Genomic DNA, 11357 nt, shown 5'->3' on the forward strand with positions numbered 1-11357 from the left:
TCCAATGGAAATACAAAGCTATAGAGGAGATAAATACATAATGTTATTTGTTGATGACTATTCCAGGATGATGATTGTTATGTTCTTAAAACAAAAATTTGATGCTTTTCAAATGTTTAAATGGTATGTGGCTAGAGTTGAAAAGGAAACAGGAAAAAGCTTGAAATGCCTAAGATCAGATAGAGGTGGTGAATTCACATCAAATGAATTCGAGATATTTTGTAATGATAAAGGAATCAAAAGACAAACATCATCTCCTAGAACTCCCCCACAGAATGGAATTGCTGAAAGAAGAAATAGATCTGTGATTGACTGTGCCAGAACATTAATGATGGAAAAGACTATTGCCCTAAAATACTGGAGAGAAGCTGTAAGTGTAGCTGTTCATACACTGAACCGAGTACAAGTCAAGAAAGGTACATATACAACACCTTTTGAATTATGGTATGGTCACTCACCCAATGTAAAACATTTCAAAGTGTTTGGTTGTAAATGCTTTATCCTTAAAGATGCTAGAAATGGAAAATTTGATGCAAAAAGTGATGAAGGCATATTTCTTGGTTACTCCACTAGAAGTAAGGCATATAAGTGTTTGAATACTTACACTAACAAAATTTTGGAAAGTGCAAATGTAAACTTTGATGAGCACACAGAAATCCAAGCTGAAATACCAAAGAAAATGGAAGAATACAGAACCTTTGTGTATTCTTATGAAGGAATGACTATTGATGAGGATGATGTCAATCAAATTGAAACTCAACCACAAGTATCAGTCTCAGCCGAGTCTCAACCAGTGAATGTCGAGTTGCATTTAGAAGCCGAGTTGCAGAATGAAGGAAATGGACAATTTGATTCTGAAGACAGTACACATGAAGAAGAACAACCTAACAACAAAGTGCATAGTGATCTTGAATCTGAAAGATCAAACATGGAAACAAGGACAGAGCCAAGATTATCCAAATATGTAAAAAGACATCACCCTGCTGAACAGATAATTGGTGACAAAGATGTAAGACCAATGACAAGGAATAGACTAAGACATGAATCATGTCTAATCAGCAAATATGAACCCAAGACAGTATATGGTGCATTACAAGATGATGACTGGTATAAAGCTATGGAAGAAGAAATTGATCAAATAAAGAAAAACAAAACTTGGAGTTTGGTTCCCAGACCAACTGACAAGAATGTGATTGGCACCAAATGGGTATTCAGAAACAAACTAGATGAGAATGGTGAGATTACCAGAAACAAAGCTAGACTAGCATGCAAGGGTTATGCTCAAGAAGAAGGAATAGACTATGGAGAAACATTTGCCCCTGTTGCTAGAATAGAAGGAGTAAGAACTTTACTTGCATATGCTGCCTACAAAGATTTTAAAGTCTATCAGATGGATGTAAAATCTGCTTTCTTAAATGGTATATTAGAAGAAGAAGTCTACATTGAACAACCAGAAGGATTTGTTGATGAAAACAACAGGGATATGGTGTGTAAGTTACATAAAGCACTCTATGGTTTGAAACAAGCACCTAGAGCATGGTATGAGAGACTTCACAAGTATCTAGTACAAATTGGATTTGAAAGAACTGATGATAACAACAACATGTACATCAAAGCAGAAGAAGGAAAAGACATTATTGTATCTGAAATCTTTGTGGATGACATAGTTTTTGGTGGTAAGGAAGTACTTTGCAAAGGCTTTGCTGACAAAATGAAACATGAATTTGAGATGTCTATGTTTGGAGAAATCAAATTTTTTGTTGGATTGAAAGTACATCAACTCAAACATGGCATATCTGTTACACAATCAAAGTACATCAAAGAGATTCTTAAAAAGTTTGGATTGTTGGAATCCAAACCAGTCAGCACACCAATGGAAACACGAAATAAGGTGTCCAAAAATGATGAGTCAGCTGAAGTCAATCAAACAATGTACAGATCCATGATTGGAAAACTATAATATGTAGTACATAGTAGACCAGACATAGCATTAGCAGTTGGAATAGTAGCCAGATTCTCTACTAATCCTAAAGAAAATCATCTCATAGTAGTAAAAAGAATAATGAGATATCTTAAAGGAACTGATAACTTTGGTCTTTACTACAAAAAGAATGGAAAATTTGAGCTCAATGCATATACAGATGCAGACTGGGGAGGAAACATTGATGATAGAAAAAGCACAAGTGGAGGTGCATTATTTCTAGGCAAAAGGCTGGTTACCTGGACTAGCAAGAAACAAACATGTACATCCCAGTCCACTGCAGAGTCAAAATATGTAGCAGCTACAGTCAATTGCACAAACATTGTATGGCTCACACATCTATTGAATGGAATGAAAGAAGAAGTAACAAAACCTATGATATTGTATTGTGATAATACAAGTGCTATAAACATATCCAAAAATCCAGTGATGCATGCAACAACCAAGCATATTACAATCAAGTATCATTATGTCAAAGAATTGGTAGAAGATAAACAAGTGAAGTTGGAATATATTCACACAAAGGAACAAACTGCAGATATCTTCACCAAACCATTGCCCAAGGATGCTTATGAATATCTTAGAGGCAAGTTGGGGGTAATACCCCTAACTCAAGCAGTTTAAGGCAAAAAGGAAGCTGCCCTGCATCAACAGGAATAAATCATTGAAATATTAACAGAGTGATGCAAAGGATGACAGCAAGAGCAGAAACTCCAAATCAGTCACAAGCATGGTGATAGAGGGAGAAAAACAACAAGAAGCCAAAGCTTATATTTTGCATGATAAAGATGCTACATCTTTGGAATTTATGTCAAAGAGGGAGAAATATGCAGAAACTTGATCAATACAAAGAAAGAGGGAGATATGTATGAAAGAGGGAGATATATAAGATTAGTAGTAAAAATGTAGCAGCAAAAGAAACATAGCAAACAACGTATACAATCTTGCTGGTAACTAAGTTAATTAATTGATCAGTTTGGTTTGCCATCAATGCCAAAGAGGGAGATTGTTGGAAATGATTGAAAAAATCATGAGGAAAGTTGTTGGAAATGATATATGGAAATGGTAAAGAATGTTCTCAATCATTGTTTTTTCATTGATGTCAAACTTGCTACTTGCAGGAATGACAATTGCTTTAGTGATCCAAATACTATAAATTAGTTGATTGTCAAGAAGGAGGCAATCAATAAGATGTAACTAGAACACCTAGAGAAAGGTTGAAGTTATGATATTGTAATGAAGTACAAGGGTCGGCTAAGCCATTTGATGAAAAAGTGTATTTGATGACATATTATAAGACACAAAGAATGGGCACACTAAAACATATCAAAGATGCAAGATTTTAGATAAGTATTTTGTAAAGCTCAACTAAGTTTATTAGAAAGAAGGAGCCGAGCAAGCTAGTAAGTGCTGAGCAAATTCTTAGTTAAAGCTGAGTAAACTTCAAGTGTCAAGCAAGTTCAGATGCTGAGTGACACAGAGTTTATCAAGTGCCAAGCAGAACCAAGTGCCGAGCAAGTTCAGATGCCGAGTGACACAGAGTTTATCAAGTGTCGAGTAGATATAGGTGCTGAGTAACACAGAGATGTTGAGCACCAGTAAATCAATAATGCCGAGTTGCTACATTATTTTGGAAATCAAAGATTCACCAGATCTAAGCCGACAAGGTTGTTACTTAGAAGTTTGTGAATTAAATGGAAGATAAGAATGATGAGCTGGTGGCACAGAACACCATGTAGAATGTTTTTAAGGATACAACTGACGAAGTTTGAAGTTAAGAACAAGATATGAGGTAGATACATTGTATTCTACCTAATCCATTTGAAACCCTAAAATTGGAGAGGGAGAATTGAGCGGCAAAGGGAAGTCAGATTTCTATTTAAGGAGTCATAAGTTAATGAAAAAAAAATGAGAGAGAGGTGGTCAAGCATGAAAGCATGTAATGCTAAAGGTGTTAAGGAGGAAAGCAAGCATAGTTACTTTGTTTCAGTAAGAAGACCCATGATATCGATGCATTGGTACAATGAGTTAGAAGACTCAAGGAGACGAAGCTTGAGAAGAAGACAAGCAATCAGAGCTGAAGTGATTAAAGCCAAGCATAAGGATTGAACTAAAAATGTGATCTAAAATCTGCAAAGTATGTTGTAAGTTATATCAGATCAAAAGACCATTATCATTACATTCTAGCAATTGTAACAACTAGTTTAAATCCTATGGACTTAGGTTGGTTTGATAGCCATAAGATAAATCCTTTAACAGGGTGACATTTCAAGTGAATGTTCTAAAGTCCTTTAACCAGGCCCATTCCTAATAGTTTGGTGAAATCCTCTAACAAGGTCATATTTAACAGTGCGTTGTAAGCCTTTAACAGGGGAGGCTTTTAATAGGGCATCACTTCAGAGGAGTGAGAATCAAGTAGCATGTTACTGGTGGTTTTTCCCAAATTGGGTTTCCACGTAAATCATTGTGTCATGTGTTGATCTTGCATACTTTATCTTTGCATGTTGATTTACTGTAACTTGCTAATATGGTTGATTTAAGTTTGGATGGATGAAAAGTGTATGGATTCATTAAAAGTAGTGAAAAAGTATTAATAGGGCATTTGGACCTTGGATAACTGATTCACACCCCACCCCCCCCCCCCCCCTCCCCCCCCCCCCTCCCCCCTCTCAGTTATTCTAAAGAATTCTAACACTGACTTGAGCATTTAATTTGGGTTGTATGTATTTAATATGTATTGCAGCCACCTTGTGGGTTGCATGGGCATTTAATATAAGGCTAGGCCTAGTTGTGGCTTAGTATGGTATAAGTAGGGGGGTCTTGTGGAGTCTTAAGGCATTCATTCAAAGGAGTGAGTCAAATGGAGTGAGTGAGTGAAATTCAAAGCGAGAACTAGAGAGTATCTTAAGGTCGAGTTTTCCTAAGTTGTGGATAGAGTGTCAAATATGAAACAATTTATAACAAGATTGTGGCAGAGTTGTAAATTTGTGAGAAGAGCTAGTAGTTGAGGCTTGGAAACAAAGAGATTACTTGGTGGCCTTGCAAGCACAAGTTTTGATCTTCCTTGAAGGTTTCTACCAGAGTGTGGATCTGGGCTAGCTAGGGTTTGGATTGGATCTTGAGGGATCTTGCAGAACTATTACTTGCTTTATGTTTGGTCATAATCGGGAAAGCCTTACAACTCGGCACATTGCATGTAATCAGTTATCTTATGAATAAAGAGTTGTGTTTGGTATCACATATTGCATCACTGTATTGTTTCCATTGTGTGGTAATTTGCAAGGATCAAATTACCTTCAATTTAGGTACCTTTTGATTGTCACTGCATCAAATGGTATCAGAGTGAAGGTTTTCCTAGGTGTGTAGATAGATCACCAAAGTTGAGGCAGTTTTCACTAGGACCTGGGGTGAAGCTTATCTTATCGTGACTGGATCTAATTAATCTTGTGGTGGATTGTTCCTTTTGAAGTCCAAGATATATTTATTGTGAGTGGTAGATCATAGTTCTAACTTACAATTATAGAGGACTTGCAGATGGATCAATGGTCGCAAAGATGAAAATTTGATCTTGCTTACTAGAAGTTTGATATGGTTGATTTTTAAGAGTGTGAATTTGTTGTATAGGGTTTTCAAAGATCTTGGAATATTTTGACGAGAAGATTGGACCATGGATGATTACGATCTCCATAATTATCATGGAGAAGAGGCTTTTAGAGATCTAGCTAGGTTGGAAGCTAGTTTAGTTGATTGAGTTAAGGGATGGTTGAGTTTTGTAGATGTTTGTGGAGTTGGAGTCTACCGAACCTAAAGAGAGTTGTCTAGCTAGTAAAACGACTTGTTTGAGAGAGAAGAGGTCATGGAAACATCAAGGTGGAGGTTGGTTTGTTGATCAATTTATAGAGTTTGATATATAACTTGTAGAGCAACTTGTGGTTATTGCTGAAGAGGTTCCTAACCTTGTTGGTGCTAGGATGAAGGTTGTTTTTCATGATAAATTGGTTGAGTTTGACATGAAGATTGTAGAGCACTTGGTTGTGGATAATTAGGTTGTTGTTGGTGATGAGTTATATGTTGTAGAGCATCTTGTTGTGAGCAATGAGATTGTTGGTGTTGAGAGTTTGCAATATGTTGTTGAGGAGTTACATATTGTTGTTCATGTAGATTTGGTCTTGGATCTACATGTTGTTATTATGGATGTGGAGTTGGATGCACTTGTTGTTGATACAGATGGATGTGATAAGTTGTATGTTGATTGGTTGGTGGTGATTTAGATGCTTTTGATATCTGGATGGTTGAAGCAGATCTAGATGATGTGCAGATTGGTTTTCTTGTCCCTTTTGGAGTGGAAACCTTTGGTGAAGATGAAGATGGTTGCAGAACTTTCTTTGGGTATCAAAGTGTGGGACACACTTTTCTATTTACCTAGGGAGTCTGATGCAGGAGCATCTTGGGTTTTCTTAGTGGCTATTTTGGAGTTCATTGGAGGAGGCTCAATAGTTTCTTTGGAGGGTGCTTGGATAGGTACTTGGTGTGAAAGATCCCTGATGGATCTCTTCTACTAATCTACTATAAATTTATATTTTTAAATTTGTTTTCCTTGTTTATTAAAATTTTCTTGCAAAGCTAGAAAGAAGTTGTAGAAGGGTTTGATTATTTTGTATTTTTGATGATTTTCAATAAGTAATAACATAAGTACAATAACATCAACCAGGTTTGAAAATGTATTCTGAATATATTTAAAACAAAGTTGCTTCAAGTAGATTTTCTTGAATATATGCCTAATAAGTAACCGGATGAAGATTTATAATCATAGCTAGATGAATACAACCAAGGACAAAGCCAACCTAAAGGCATGAATGAGAAATATGAGCCTTGAATGAAGTTACGACCAGATTCTAGCTTTCCAAGTGCTGCACATGGGAAATAATATGGCTACCAAGCAGGGCCGTACAACTAAAAAGTGCCCCCACATGGATAAAATGTCCAAACCCCTACTAAAACTTTGACTCAATACTGCTTTCCCTTGAAGAAAAAATGCACAATCTCCAAGATGCTTCTGACTGCTAAGAATCCAAACCACTATTTTGGGGGCTACATACCAAATAGGAAAAGCAAGAGGGTTTGGCATCCCAAATGGTGAAAGCTCAATCAGAGCCCAAAACCCAAATCCAAAATGTAATATGTCAATAATGCCTTCTAACTTTGTCTTTACCTCCTTATAACCCACCAAACTTAGCTCAAACCCTAACAATGTCTCCATGTGGCATTGGGTTATAAAATAATAAGTGGTCAAGTATCTAGAAAATGACCTTTTCCCCAATAGAAAGAAATCCATTCACCGAAATGCTCTAAGTCAAAAGAAAAATATTTAGAAAAGTTCAATACCTTTCCAACGAGCTATTACACCAAGGGATATTCACCCAAATGAGGCTAAAAACCCCTTATTACTCCAAAATGGCTATAACTTAGCCTTATTTAAATTATTAAAATGCTAACTTAGGAGAATATTTAAATATATTAAAATATTTCCCAAATAGAAAATTGATAGCCAAAACACCTCTACAAGGTGAAACTAATTTCGTCACCTCCTATGACTTATGCCAAATAATCTAAAATAACTGACAGTCACATCCCCCAAAAATAGGGATACTCCTAAAAAATAGGAATGTCTTCGAATCTCTCAAAACCAAAACCACTATGAGACTCAAGAATGTAATCTATCTCCACCTCCTAAAATGTAGGAAACTCCTCCTACAATTAAGGAACTGCTCTCCTACCATCTAAAAATCCAAATTTGAACACTATGTACCCTGACTAAGTCCCTAAACACCACTACCATCCTACAAGACTCTAATGATAGGCCACTCTAGAAAGGGGACATGACAAGGTGGAAGAAGAGATGCTCAGTAGAGGTGGTTACTTGGTTATCTCTTGGTAGTTCTTGGTTGAGAACTTGGTGGATAAATGGACTCGGTAATCCTAGAGGTGCTCGATTTTCAAAGGAGCTTGGCATAGCTTGGGCCACTTGATCACCGAAGGCACTCGATGATTCTTATGGGAACTTGACATGCACTAGGAGCTTGGTGAAGCTTGGTTACAGTGTTTCTCAAGTTGCTCAATCAATGAAGGGACTCAATCGCTAGAGGAGTAGAACTCAACATACACTGGGGAGCTTAGGTATGTCTGGTGGAATTTTGTTAGTCAGCATGGTTTCTCTAATGCTTGGTTTGGTCTTGGTTTTGTGTTAATCAAGTTGTTTGTGGGATGATTTGAGCATTTGGGTTCTATGTATTTAATTTGTGTTGCAACTGACTTGTGGCTTGCATGGGCATTTAATGTAAGGGTTTATTTTAATTTGTATTAGGCTAGGCCAACTTGTGGTTTGGTTGGGTATAAGTAGGGGGTCTTGTGGAGTCTTAAGGCATTCATTTGGAGGAGTGATTCAAATGGAATGAGTGAGTGAAATTTAGTTAAGAGAAAAAACTAGAGAGGAACTAAAGAGAAAGTTTTCCTGAGTGTGTGGATAAAGTGCCAAATGTGAGGTAGTTTATAGAAGGATTGTGGTAGAGTTGCGAATTTGTGATAAGAGCTAGTAGTTGAGGCTTAGAAACAAGGAGATTGCTTGGTGGGATCGTGAGCCCAAGTTTAGATCTTCCTTGAAGGTTTCTACCAGAGTCTAGATCTGGAATAACTAAGGTTTGGATTGGATCTTGAGGGATCTTGCAAAACTATTACTTTCTTTATAGTTGGCCATAATTAGGAAGGCCTTACAACCCAACACATTGCATGTAATCAATTATTTTTTGAATAAAGAGTTCTATTTGGAATCACATCTTTCATTGTTGTATTGTTTTCGAAGTGTAGTTATTTGTAGGGATTTGAATTACCTCCAATAGGGGCACCTTTGGATTCTCACTGCATCAACTTCATGGGAGGTCACTCATCCTAGTACGCCCAAGAAGTCTCTGGGATGGGTAACCTCTCAGGAATTCTTAGTGGTTCACCTCTATGAGTATCACTTAGACCAATGAGTGCTAAGAGTTATGCTTATTATCATGTAAGATGAGTTCATGTGAACCACTTCTCATGAAACATGGGTCAATGGTAAAAATCTACATAGTTGAATATTGATAGCAGTATCACAATTTGACTTTTTCTAGAAAATATCTCCTACTTATCAGATATATGGTAATATGACACAATATGATAAAATATATTTTAATTATATATTACCATGTATATTATTATATATCCTATGTGTGTGTGTGTGTGTGTGTGTGTGTGTGTGTGTGTGTGTGTGTGTGTGTGTGTGTGTACATATGCATATGCGTGTAAGTGATACCAATCTAATATATGATCATATACCCTATTTTAAAGTGAGCATCAAATAAAATTAGTAAACTTAGAATGGTCCACCACTTATAAAATGGCATGCTAGTAAAAATAATCCTTATAATCACAATACCTTAAGGCCATAAAATGATGACTTCTCTAAGTCATGCATAATAATAGGAGAACATGATAGACATTAAGTAATCACAACAATGATAACATAATCTATTTAATACATTAATAAAATTATTCAATCTAATTATTTAATGCATATTCAAGGCAATAGTAATTTTCAATATATAATTCAACAATAATAATGATTATCGAATTATATTTCAAAACATAATATTATTGTAAAGATCCCCACCATTATCATGGTCTTATTGTTATGTTTAATAATACTAGTGACTACCTAAACACACCCCTTTGTTGTAAAGAGGGATACCCCCCTTATATGCATGACTTGAAACATATATAAAACTAATGAAAAAGAGGATATAAAGGAACGTAGATGAAAAGGTATAGGTGGCTATATTGAAGACTTATTGGCATTAAATTCCAACAATTAGGTTGGAAAGTTAGTGTAAAAGAGCATTTAGCAACATCAAGGGGAGAAAAAAAACCATATACATTTAAGAATGTATAAGAGCCTACGGAGGTGTTAGAAAGTAAAGTTCATCAAGATAGCTTAGAAGGGGGTGAATCAGTTGTCCAATTAAAATAACTCATAATTTTTATTAATTCCAAAACATGTAAACAACATATGCAATAACCACAACATGAACACCATACCCAATAACACCAGATCTGTTAACTAGGGAAACCCTTGATTAGAGGGAACCCCCTGGTGGAGATGGTATCCACAAAATGATGTACTGATATAATTTCCTTGTAAAAGGATGGACTTTGTTAGGAGTCAATTAATTAGATTTAGTACATATCAGTCCCTTTTAGGAGACTTTCAATCCATGTTAAGAGTTGATAGGAAGTCAAATGGACCCATTGTCCAGACAACTTGAAGGGAAAGACCACTGAACTTACTGTCCAAATAGTCTTCATATTATTCTTTGCAAAATAATAGAAATAACCAATAGTGTTCATGTCTTTCTCAAAACCACATACAAAAACAACAAGGAAACAATTTTTCCTTTATACAAAGTCCTAGAAATGATTATTGAGTTGGCCTTGACACTTTCTCAATTTTATAGTTACAATATAGGGGCACTTTAAGATAAACAATACACATTACATTTTTTTCACAATTACAATAAGTTTTTAGATCACAGTCTTTGTAAATTTTCACAAATGCACTACCAACCTTAACACACTCAGTCATGTCACCCTCACATTGTCTTCTTCCTCTGTATAGCCACACCAAGCTAGATTCCATTTTTGGTAGGAGATAAAATCCAAACATCAGTAACTTCCCTCTACAAACTCTGTCTAAATGTTGTCTTTTATAAATCTTGAATAATTGTCACCATTTTTTGATTTTGTTATGTCCACATAACCTCAACATAAGGAAAACCTGTAAATCATTTCCTTGACCACACATAGCCTCATCTTGCATCCATAATCCATAATACCTCAACCTATGTTTGTTGCTTAGTCTATCTACACATAATGCCTAATATGTTGACATCGATGACAAACTTTGTCGTGAATGCAATAAGCAAAATATGTCTTTAGCAATGGTAGGATACTCCCCCATAGGTATACCATAAGCATTCATGCTAACAGAAGAGGATAAAGGCATCAAAGAGTGTAATGGACTAAACATTAAAAGAGATGATTTGAAAAGCATCAAAAGTATAAGGGAATACAAGGGGAATCTAAAATGAGCTAATGAATATAGGGATAGTGGAACATAGAAACTACCAATTAATAAGGGAAAAATATTAAGTGACATAAAAAAGGGGAGATATAAGAAACATAGAAGTTTTTTAAAATAGTAGAAATGAAGGACCAAGGTAAGCATTACACATTTTGAGGAAATAAATTTGACAACGATGAATGGATATGACATCTTTCATTTTCTTGCATT

Source organism: Cupressus sempervirens, chromosome 7 (genome assembly GCF_028749045.1).
Source record: "Cupressus sempervirens isolate cs-2001-9-10 chromosome 7, ASM2874904v1, whole genome shotgun sequence".
Lineage (NCBI taxonomy): Eukaryota > Viridiplantae > Streptophyta > Pinopsida > Cupressales > Cupressaceae > Cupressus > Cupressus sempervirens.